Below are 12,696 nucleotides of genomic sequence, written 5' to 3'. Positions count from 1 at the left end.
CAAGGATAAATCTAACCCTTGTTTGATTTTGTCACTGAAGTTTGAAAGTGGAAGAAAATGAGGGTTTTGAGGAATTTGTTCAAAGACTTGATCATACAAAACCTTTAGTTCTGGGGAAAGGTATGAAGATCTGTGAGGAGGTACTAGAGAAAGCTCCATTGAAACATCAGAAGAAGCAGTTGATTGTGAAGATGGGTTTGAAGAAGATGCCATTGATGACATTAAGTATGAGAATACAGAGTACTATTTCTGTCTCTACTGATATAGAACAAAATTTGCATAAATAAATGTATGTATGCTTTGATGGTGCGGGAAAAGCAAATAAGTGACATTCTGTTTGTAGCGTCTATACCTTTACTTATTACTCCAGATTATATGCATTCGTTGGTCAGACAACAATTGGATCTGTGGCGCAATGGTAGCGCGTCTGACTCCAGATCAGAAGGTTGCGTGTTCGATTCACGTCAGGTTCAATTTTTTTTTTTCTTTTTTTTTTTTGCATTCTAAAACTAGTCGGAAACTGCAAAACTAAAACTAGCATTTTGTGAATATACGGTGGCTGGCTTTAATTGGCGGTTGGCAAGTGCGTAGCTCAAGCTTCAAAGCTGACTTGCAGCCAAACAAACAAATCATCATCTAATCTTGAACTCCGTCTCGCCAATAGTACTAAAATATAATCCTCGCAACGATTTTCAAGTAAAAGACCATTCCTCTGTTTTACGATTCAAACTCCACAAAGCACTAGAATGGAGAAGGGGCAAAACGATTCTAAGATCAAATCCGATATAAATAAATCCCTAAAACATAATCAACAAGCAAACCCATCATTAAAACAACAATTTCATTAGAGATCTCTATTAAAGATTCATAAGAGAGAACTCAAAAACACCTAGCAGTCAAATAATTAGCAGCAAGAATCATCTCAAAAAGGGTATACTGATCCTTCTTCAACTCCTCTGCAAATTTTTCATCCCACTTTTTCAGTTCTTCTTTCTCATTCTCATCTCTATCTTCTTCTCTAGCAACCCAATCACTTGCTCCAAAATCTTAGTTCAAGTGTTAGATAATGTAATCACATTCCCAGCCACAACCCCATCTTCAATCATATGTGTGATTGTTTGAGATAACAGAGCAATTGATTCTTCCACTTCAAAAATATCACCATCAGAACTTCTTAGAAGAACCATTGTTGTTGATGATGATGATGATGATGTGCTGCTGCTGCTGGTGGTGGTGGTTGAATAGTATCTTGTTTTCTTTCTTGTTGCTGTTGCTGTTGATGTTGGTGTCTTTACTTGTTTCCTTTTGCTTTGTGATTTTGGTTTCTTCTTCTTCCCATTAGAAGAAGAACCCCCCTCAATTGGAGATCCACCATCAGCCTCATCATCAGAATCAGATTCAGGGGTGACAACAGTTTCTTGAATCTTCAGATTCTTCATCTTTTGATGTTAGTGATGAGGAGGATGAAGCCCTAACAACAGATTTGAAGGTTTTTTCTCTCAATTTCAAATTCATCTTCTTCTTTAAATCTAGTGATTTTGATGATGAAGAAGAAGCCATTCTTATGGAAATTTCAAAGTGTAACCCTAATAATTAACAGCTAATCTGTAGCCGCTCACTGCAGGGGATACAGAGCATCTTTCCTGTCTTTATACAACAACTTCCCTTGAATAGAAAGTTTGGTGAGGCAAAAAGTAAATCGGAATTTATCAAAATTCCCAACCTTGAATCGGTTTCAGAAGTCCACAGTACTTCCAATTTCAGATGGGTTTTCAATTTTCATTGTTTTGCTCAATGTGGTCTTGTACTGGTCTCTAGGACTCATGTTTTTGCTATGTCTCTTTCTACCTCTCTCTTAACCTTCCCAGGCTCCAAAGTCCAACTCCAACCTTGGTTGGTGCAGAGGAGTGCCCTATCTTAGCTTCGCTAGGCAGACTCTTCCTCTTGCCTTGATCCTAGAGAACCGAGTCTACTCACTGACTGCTATTAACCACCGTGTAAGCATATTACTCCATTTTAGGCTTACCAGTATTACTCTTGTCAATTTGACCAGTTGCTCCGGCTACATTTATCACTTTCAACAACCATCTCCGGTGAGATTTATGGGAATGTAACAGAACAAAAAACAGATTGCAAACACACTACATTTATCTAGGATTAGTCATAATCATGATCTTCTTCTCATTATGTCTTGATCATCATCACTTGATAAAAAATTGTTTTTTTGCAGGTTTCTTAAAACATATTCAAATTCATGGTTGCCTCTTCAATAAGCTTAGAGACTTCATAACCCATACAGACTTCAAATGCATCTCGTTCAGCTCTTTCTCTAAAAACATTCAGTCTCTCTCTAAGTTTAGAGACTTCATAACCCATACATTCAAATTCATCCAACTGTCTTGTGTCTTGTTAGCTGATCAAGGAAGATTGATGGATCATCAGAGTTTCTAAGTTTCTCAACAAACCAAACAAAAGATAAATCAAAACCCAGTTTAAATCCTTCTTTAGTTGTCTCACTGAAGTTTGAAAGTGGAGTAAATTTTGATAAATCTACCATCTTGTTCATTAAGGATATTCAAGGTCATGTTATGAATCAACTATTTAAAATTTTTTGAATATATTCATACACCTGATCTGGGAGAAAAATATTTAGGTACTCTTATATCTTTTAGAAATTCAAAATTCGGATCTAAATGAGTATTCTTTAATACGTTGACATGAGGATTTCCTTTTGGTTTCACAAATTTCTCTCCCTAGTCTCTAGAACTACTCCTTTTAAACATGTGTCTAAGGCATTGATAGACGTATTTATGTGTCTAATTTGTCCTCAATGTTCCGTATTGTTAGTACTCGTTTTCGTATTTATTATGGTGTTTTGTGTGTTTGTAGATATTTTTTGGAAATAAATATTGTTGGAAAAATTCGGCTCAAAAAGTTGCTCGGAGTACCCGGAGGACAATTGCTATACGAACCCCCACTTTTGCTCAGGGGAACCCACGTCTATGTGTAGCCCATTTGTCTATAGCACCCACTGGTTATTTGGCACCCAAGACATTGGATAAGGGCTAACCTCCTTCTTCGTTTGAATTCTGAAAAATGGCGGGAAAACCAAGTATCAACTGCCGGAAATAGGATTTGGGATTTGAACTTGTTGCAGTGAGACTAAAGGGCTGAAATTAATTGGGTCTACTCCAATGGGCTAGACAGGGATTATGTATGTGTTGGTTTCGATCCAATTGGGTTGAATACCAAGATTCGAAGAAATCAGGGAGATACTCAGCGGAGGAGATATTCACAAGATTGAGCGAGCAGCAGAGGAGTTTGCATGTGTTTGGAAGACCCTAACAACTATTGGGAGTGTGAAGGAGTTAAATATGGCAATTTGGAAGCTTCAGAACGCGTGTAGAGATCAAAAATCTGATTATTTCCTAAACTGGCCATGAAGAATAATGTCGAGTAATGGAGAATTATATGAAGTTATTACGTGAGAATATTTTTTGTTACTGGGTTATAAATAGGTGCTGGGATATCATAGAAGGTTTACGGAGAGTTTGGGGGAGAATTGGGAGAAGACAGAGGCGAGAACCGAGTTGCAGAGAAAAAATTTCTGCTGCTGCATGGGAAGAAGACGAAGAACATAAGACCCTCTATGACAGTCGTTCATGCTACAGTGTCAGCGATAGTACATATATATCGTTCTTTGTAACAGCTGAATTTGTAACAAATATAAGTTTTACAACCCGGTTTAATCATTATTTTCTCCCATTTCATTATTTGTGAACACCTTTTGAACTATGAAATCAACTTCTGAGCGTGTTTCCATTATAATGAGCTAAACCCATCCTCTGGGACAACGGAGGAAGCCAAGTTTCACAAATGTGGTAACTCTATCAATTCTTGTTACGACTATTTGCATTATTATTCAATTGATTTATGAGTTTCATTGAATGGTTGTGATTACAATTGATGGGTCATGCTTAGCTTAGATGTTTTGATGTCCCATGCTTTAGTTTTATACCCATTACTTTCTAAATCTACCTTAGGCGATGAATTAGAGTCAATAAAACTTTATCATTTGAGCTTTTATTGTTTAGAATTGATATATGAACCATATGAGTGTGGAAATTGGTGGAATCCTAGCCCCGGTCTTTCCATATTTTTCTACAACACTTTTTAATTGAGTTTGTTATTTTTCTTTATAAAAATTAAGTCCAAAAAAATCTTCCTTCACAAGTCTCAACGAACCTTTTATTACAACATCATTAAAAATTACTATCAATTTTTGGCGCCGCCGACGCGGACTTGTCTTTAGGCTATAGTTTTTTTAGATTTATTTTTTTAGGTTTTTCTTTTTATTTGTTCTATTTTACGTTTTTGGGTATTTGTCTTTTTATTACAGATTCTTGGATTTCAGAGTGAAAGAAAAAGGAGTTTCCAAAGCTTTTGGTGACCACTTAAAGATTTGGAGTCAAAAGACAAAGCGAAAAGAACGAAGAAAACAAATCAAAAAAATATATATAAAAAAGAAAAAGAAAGAAAATTTTATTAGATTTTGTTTTTTTTTATCTTTTAGATTTTTTTTGTAGTTGCTAGAATTTGTATTAGGATATTCTCTATTTTTGTAATTTTCTTTTTATTTTTGCACTTCCCTATTTGGACTTTGGACTTGGACATTTAGACATTTTTTTTAAACCCTACGGAAGGGTAGTTTAAATATAAACTGTTTGCAGAGAAGGACGGCGATTACGATATCGCCTCGGCCCCTCGGGTTCGTACATGACATTGGAGTCGTGGCCCGAGGTCGACTACAACGGTTCATCCCCCGTCTGGAACGGGAGGTAAGTTTGTCGAAACACTCGCGAATCCCCTGTCAGCGAGTTACTGTATTCCTTCGTTTGCATATATGTCGAGGAACTGAATACGGCTGCTTTAATTTCCTAGTAAAGGGCAAGGCCTGGCTATACAAGATAAGGGTTCGGATTTCATCACCGTTCTCTTCTTGCCCGCCTTAGGAAAACGATACCAAACGCGAACAAAAGCTTAAAATACTGAATAGAACGAGACTGATAGGGAAACGAGCTTAATAGGAAAGTCATTCGAAAAATATTGGTTACTCTTTTAAGCATACTTCGAAGTTCATGATGGTTTCTATGAGTTGAATGCGCCGCCTTGTAATGTCGGTGAGGCCTTGGGTATCAAAGCTCCACTGAGCTTCCCTAGTCTCTATTCAACTTACTTTAACTCCGACTGATTCCAGAGGGGCTTGCTTAAATTGTAACGAATTCCCTTTCGAAGGATTAGAAGCTGGTCTAGAAACAATCTAAGTGGAGACATCATGCTTTTTGTTTGCTATAAATCAGTAGGTTTGTTGTGGTGGAGTCAGCCTTGTTTGTGTTTGCATAGAACTTCCCTTCCTTATAGGATTTTTTTCTTTTCAATTTTATTTTTCTAGTGTATGCCCGAGGTTATTAGAGAGCGGGCTTGGAAAAGAGACAATCTAGGTCGATTGATTAGTGAAAAACCTAGTAATTCTTCTTGTGGAAGTGCTCGAAGACTCTTCTTTTGAGAACCCCGTTTTTGGAAACTTCAGTTTTGAGAATATGTCTCTTCGTGAGGAAAGTACCCCTAGTACTTCATCTGTGCCAGCAATGGATACTTTGAAAGATTACATGTACCCGACTAGGACCAACCGAGCATCATGCATTAAATTTCCAGCCTCTACAGCTAATTATGAGTTGAAACCTGGTATCCTTCATATGGTCCCTATATTCTTAAGAAAAGACGATGAAAACCCTTACTTTCATGTTAGGGACTTTGAAGAAGTTTGTGGAACAATTAAGATTAAAGACCTTAGTGATGAAGTCTTGAAACTTAGGATGTTCCCCTTTTCCTTAAGATATAAAGCCAAGTCCTGGCTGAATAACCTACCATCTGGGTCTATAGAAACATGTGACGAACTTACTGCTGCTTTCTACTTAAAGTTTTTCCCTAAGCATAGAACCGCATCTTTTAGGAAGAAAATTAGTCCCAGTGTGCATCAAGAAGGAGAATCTCTTTATAGGTTTTTAGAGAGATATAATGATATTTTGTCGCAATGTCCTCACCATGGGTTCGAAAATATGAAACTAGTTGAAATTCTTTATGACGATTTAGACTATTTGACCAAAGTCATGGTCGAGTCTATGTGTGCTGGTATGTTCACGAGTAAAAGCGTTGATGAAGCATTCTTATTCTTAGAAGATGTAGCTGAAAAATCCCAACAGTGGGAGTCTTGCGTTGAACCCCCTAAAAGACTCTTGGTTAATAGAAGTAGCACCAATGTGGTAGATACGAGTTTTGCACCAGATGCTAAGTTTGCTTCTTTGTCTAGAAGGTTAGAAGCTTTGGAAATGGGTCATTCTAAAAATAGGTCCCTTGTTGAACCTAATGATAGAATTAGAGCCTCTCAAGTCTCTAGTTGTGGAATAGAACCCTATAATTCGTTTTTGGAAGGTCAGGTTGGTGAAGAGCAAGCCCATGCTATCTATAACAACTCTATCTTTGAAAACCGTCAGAAGTTTGACCCATACTCAGAGACCTACAACCATGGTTGGAGAAACCATCCTAATTTTTCTTGGTCTAAGGGCCGGAATCAAGGTCAGTCTAGTAATTCTTAACCTCCCCCAGGTTTTGGTTATACTAAGAACTTTTCAGGTCAAGCCCAGTTTCAGAACCTTTCTGAGAGTAAAATGACTAGCTTAGAGGAATCTCTTAGTATATTAACAAAAAGCCAAGATATGTTAGCAAAGAGCCAGGAAATGTTAGTAAAGAGCCAGGTTAGTTTTCAACAGGAAACCGAACAAAATTTTCAAACTACTAATCAGACTCTTGCTAAGTTAGAACTTCAAGTTAGTCAAATAGCTAAAACTCTAAGTGAAAGAGATAACGGAAGTTTCCCTAGTCAACCACATCCCAATCCTAGAGGAGTTCATCAAATATATTTAGCTGGTGAGAAATCATCAACCCATGTGAATTCGATAACAACCCTTAGGAGCGGTAAAACGGTAGACAATATGGTAGCCATGCCTTGTGGACATACTGTAGTTCCACCTTCTACTTCCCAAGATGAACCCGTAGCTTAGGAAACTGAAACAATTTCTAAGGAGTCCCGAGAAATTCTTGATAGGACTATCTTTGTGCCTAGAGCCCCATATCCACAGTTGTTATCCCCAACAAAGAAAGAGTCGACCTTCAACGAGATAATGGAAACATTTAAGAAGGTGAACATTAACATTCCATTGTTAGAAGCAATTAGGCAGATGCTTGCTTATGCCAAGTTCCTTAAAGATCTTTGTAAACGAAAGCGTAATCTTAATGTCAAAAAAAGAGCCTTTTTAGCTGGTCAAGTAAGTTCCATTATTTTGAACCCTAAGTATAAGGACCCTGGATGCCCTACCATATCTTGTGCGATTGGTAATCACATGGTCGATAAAGCTTTACTTGACTTAGGATCTAGTGTTAACTTACTCCCATATCATGTATACACCCAGCTAGGTCTTGGTAAGTTGAAACCGACTAAAATGACACTACAATTAGCTGATATGTATGTCAAAGTCCCTCGTGGTGTCATAGAGGATGTTCTGATTGAGGTTGATAAGTTTATTTATCCAGTGGATTTCGTTGTTCTAGACACCCAGCTTGTTCAGGACCCAAGTGCTCAAATCCCAGTGATTTTAGGTCGCCCATTTTTAGCCACAGCTAACGTTGTTATCAACTATAGGACTGGGCTTATGAACATATCCTTTGGTAATATGACCACTGAACTAAATGTCTTTAATGTTACTAGACAACCTTCTGAGAACGATGATTTAGAAGAAGTGAATATGATTAGCACTTTAGTTCAGGATAATTGGCTTGACACTTTACTTTATATGATTTTGAGAAAACCATTCTCTTAGATCAGATGTGTGATCAATCTTTATAAGAAACACTTGAGTATTTTAAAGATTCTATGGATCCAGAAATTCAAGCATTAGTTTTAGGTCTTTCGGAGAGTAATGATGACCTTAAGTTTGGGGGTAGAGAACTAGAAGAGTCTCTTGAGTATTTTAAGGACTCTGAAGATCCGGAAATTCAAGCAATAATTAGAGGTTTGTCTGTGAGTAATGAAAACCCTAAGTTTGGGGGGTAGTGATGGTTCTTGTGATTTTCACGTATCCCTAATTAGAGTCCCTAACTTGGGACTCGATCCTTGTGCGTCTGAGATATTACTTGAGTCTATTCAGACTCCGCAACCCGATCCTCCTGATACTGTCCAGGAGGTAACCCAGGTATTAGAGACCCGTTTTCGGATGAATCTACTTTTCGAGACACACATATGAAGTTCAATTACGCGCCACAGATAAACCCAATTGTCTTGACAGAAACCTTAGATGAGGACGTGCTCCTTCTTTTTATTTTTTTTGAACCAGTGCCGTTGTCTCATACTGGTGTCAGCTCTATTTGTTCTTATGCACCCACAATTGTTTCGACTATTGATATATGACTTTGGAAGGTGACAATCCTTTTTGAGGTATTTGATGTCTAGCTAAAGACTTTAAATTTAGCATTTCCTGGGAGGCACCCACGCTCATGCTTACGGTAATATCCTTCCTTATTTCTTTTTCCATCCATCAAGTGGTAACAGTTTCTTCCTGTTCATGCTTTTAATTTCATCTTTAGAACATTGAGGACAATGTTAGATTTAAGTTTGGTGGTGGGGAAGAGATTTTAGTTGCAATAAATAAACTCCAGAGCCTAGAAATTTATGCTTATTAAGGTTGGCACTAACCAATCTAAGTGGATGGGAACATCTTGGTTGTAGGAGTTGAGGAACCAATCTGATTAGATGGAGATATCTAAAGAGTCTATTCATAAAAGCACAGATCTCAGGTGTTAGAATTAAAAAAAAAAAAAAAACATGGTAGTTTCGCCATATCTCGTTGAATCCTAATCTTTCTGTTTTTATTTTTTTAAGTGATTTTGTGGGGCACACGATTCAAGTTGTTACCACTACTAGGGTGAAATAGAGTGATTGAGATACCCCAAAAAAAAGACCTGATCATCAGACCAACTGGAATAAATTCAATAAAGTCGACCATTGGTGCCCTTGTATATGCCAGTTGTGTTAATATTAGTCAGACCGGTATCTCAGTCCATTAGGATAGGTTCATCATGGCAGAGGCCTTCAGACAGATATGGGAAACACCGTTCACTTTAAACCATCTATTTTTTTCTCTTTATCCATCTTCTTAATCTTTCCCATGTGATTGGTTGACTCCGGTTATGATGTCCAAAACTATCTGAGTAGAGCTCTGTTACTTATATATGAATTTTATTATGCTGAGTGTAGTCAACACTCCGCCGCTAGGGCCAACTAGCGGTTTAACGGCTTGCTGCACGTGCTAAGTGTAGTCATTTTACTTTATAGATTAGTTTTGCTCGAGGACTAGCAAATAATAATTTTGGGGGTATTTGATAGACGCTTTTATGTGTCTAATTTGTCCTCAATGTTCCGTATTGTTAGTACTCGTTTTCGTACTTATTATGGTGTTTTGTGTGTTTGTAGGTATTTTTTGGAAATAAATATTGTTGGAAAAATTTGGCTCGAAAAGTTGCTCGGAGTACCCCGGAGGACAATTGCTATACGGACCCCCACTTTTGCTAAGGGGGACCTACGTCTATGTGTAGCCCATTTGTCTATAGCACCCATTGGTTATTTTTCACCCATGACGTTGGATAAGGGCTAACCTCCTTCTTCGCTTGAATTATGAAAAATGGCGGGAAAACCAAGTTTCAACTACGGAAATAGGGTTTGGGATTTGAACTTATTGTAGTGATACTAAAGGGCTTGAAACAGGGATTATGCATGTGTATTGGTTTCGATCCAGTTGGGCTGAATACCAAGATTCGAAGAAATCAGAGAGATACTCACCAGAGGAGATATTCACAAGATTGCGCGAGCAGCAGTGGAGTTTTCACGTGTTTGGAAGACCCTAACAACTATTTGGAGTGTAAAGTAGTTAAATATGGCAATTAGGAAGCTTCAGAACGCGTGTAGAGATAAAAAATCTGAATTATTTCCTAAACTCGCCGTGAAGAATAATGTCGAGTAATGGAGAATTATATGAAGTTATTACGTGAGAATTTGTTATTGCTGGGTTATAAATAGGTGCTGGGATATCATAGAAGGTTTACGGAGAGTTTGGGGGAGAATTGGGAGAAGACAGAGGCGAGAACTTTTCTGTTGCTGCGTGGGAAGAACACGAAGAACATAAGACCCTCTGTGATAGTCGTTCATGCTACACTGTCAGCGACAGTAAATCTATATCGTTCTTTGTAACAGCTGAATTTCTAACAAATATAAGTGTTAAAACCCGGTTTAATCATTATTTTCTCCCATTTCATTATTTGTGAACATCTTTTGAACTATGAAATCAACTTCTGAGCGTGCTTCCATTATGATGAGCTAAACCATCCTCTGGGGCGTCGGAGGAAGACAAGTTTCACAAATGTGGTAACTCTATTAATTCTTGTTACGACTATTTGCACTATTATTCAATTGATTTATGAGCTTCATTGAATGGTTGTGATTACAATTGATGGGTCATGCTTAGCTTAGATGTTTTGATGTCCCATGCTTTAGTTTTACACCCATTACTTTCGAAAACTACGTTAGGAAATAAATTAGAGTCAATAAAACTTTATCATTTGAGCTTTTATTGTTTAGAATTGATATATGAACCATATGAGTGTGGAAATTGGTGGAATCCTAGCCCCGGTTTCTCCATATTTTTTTTAACACTTTTTAATTGAGTTTCTTATTTTTATTTATAAAAATTAAGTCCAAAAAAATCTTCCTTCACAAGTCTCAACGAACCTTTTACTACAACATCATTAAAAATTACCATCAGGCATACATCTTTACCAAATGGTTGTTTTTCTAATCCCAAAGGACCTGTGTAGGCTCGCCTCTGTAAATTCTGGTTGGGTGAATTCTTTGATCCTAAGGACAGAAAATTGTATTTGCTAGGTTGGGAAATTTTATTCTCTCCCAAGTACGGAGATGGACTTGATTTTCACAAAGCTAGGCTGAAAAAATTGGCTATGATAACTAGAAATGCTTGGAAGTTAATTAAAATCCCGATTTCCTTCGCCTGTTTTAAAGTCTAGATATTTACCCAATGCTGATTTCCTTAATGCTAAATGTTCTAAAACTTATTCTTATTTGATATGGAAATGTTTTTTCAACATAAAGGAATTGATTAAACCTTTAGTTTCACGGATTGTGGGAAATTGCCAGTTTATTGCCTCGTAGTGTGATAACTGGATTCCTTCTCCGGGGTATGCTACTCCTAATCCTCTTGTTCCCATAAATCTTAATCTTAAAGTCATATATTTAATTAACTAGGACGCTATATCCTGGAACTACAGTAGTTTTAAGACGCACTTTGACGCTCCTTTTGTTGAGAAAATTGTGGTTAATTCACTTAATCCTGGTTTATACTCCATGTAGAAGGGCTTTAGATATTTCAAAGAACGGGAGCTTTGGTTCTGAATTTTCCTATTTGAATCTCAGAGGTGTTCGACCTTTCCTAAGTAAAAGAAAAAACTGAAAAAAATTCTGGGAACTTAGAGTTTCTCGAATTATTCAGATTTGTTTTTGGAAAGTTACCAGAAATGGTATCCCGGTTAGAGTGATCCTGAGCACTAAAATGCTTATTGTTGAAATGATGAAGGTATAGTACACCATAATCTTTTCGATATTAAACTAAAAGTCTGATACTTTGCGTGATCTAATATAGATAAATATTGTCAAGAAGATAGCAAACCGCAAGGTATAAACTTGGTATATAATATTAGTTCGAAACCAAATGTAACTATAGGGATCAACTCAAGTATTGGATTCGTATTCTTTATTTACTTTTAATTATAACTAAAACAGTAATTATAATTGCGGAAAGTAAAAGTAATTAACAACACAACAAAATTTTGTTAACGAGGAAACTGCAAATATAGAAAAACCCTGGGACCTAGTGCAACTTTGAGTACTCTCAGAATTAAGCCGTTATACTGAAACTATTACCAACTTTGTATAGTTGAGACCAAGTAAACTACCCTTAGTTACCTAGTTTCCTCAGTATCCCTGCGCTTACAACCAATCTGGCAAACGCAAGCGAACCTAAGATAGAGTCTATTATCCTAAGTTGCTTCAGCCGCTGTCAAGACTTCAAGCACTCAACTCCTTTGGATCGTCATCCAAAAAAGTAAGGGACTAATATGTTCGGTAACCACTCTTCCAATCTCAAGAAGTAAATCATATATTATATAGTTGAGTTCAACGTAGGCTCTTCCGATTAATCTAATAAACTCCGTTGTTGGGTAAGATCTTCGAATATCTATATTATCGAAATAACCAGATCTAGGTATATAAACTATCAGATTCAGATACTGAGGAATACCACCAAATGATAGCTTTCCGATCTAGTACGACTAATAAATCATTTTTCATTCAAGGATAAACAAGATATAGTCGGGTCCCAGCCGATTAAGTTTTGGCACGAAGTAAATCACAAAGATACGAAACCAATAAGAAATCTTCTTGTCTTCAGAATCTTCAATGTCTTATTTTGTTCCTGCACAACTAAACTTGATTCCAACCTATGATCGATCAAGCAC

At 37.1% G+C, this 12,696-nt stretch overlaps 1 non-coding gene across 1 annotated transcript; it reads left to right on the top strand.

Moving 5' to 3' along the window:
• The first annotated feature begins 401 nt into the window (after positions 1–401).
• Positions 402–473, top strand: TRNAW-CCA. The gene has a single exon. It is a non-coding gene; the product is annotated as a tRNA-Trp (tRNA).
• Positions 474–12,696: the final 12,223 nt, after the last annotated feature.

Source organism: Papaver somniferum, chromosome 6 (assembly GCF_003573695.1).
Source record: "Papaver somniferum cultivar HN1 chromosome 6, ASM357369v1, whole genome shotgun sequence".
Taxonomy (NCBI): domain Eukaryota; kingdom Viridiplantae; phylum Streptophyta; class Magnoliopsida; order Ranunculales; family Papaveraceae; genus Papaver; species Papaver somniferum.
The sequence above is the reverse complement of the archived record's forward strand: the minus strand, read 5'-3'. Positions and strand labels throughout refer to the sequence as shown.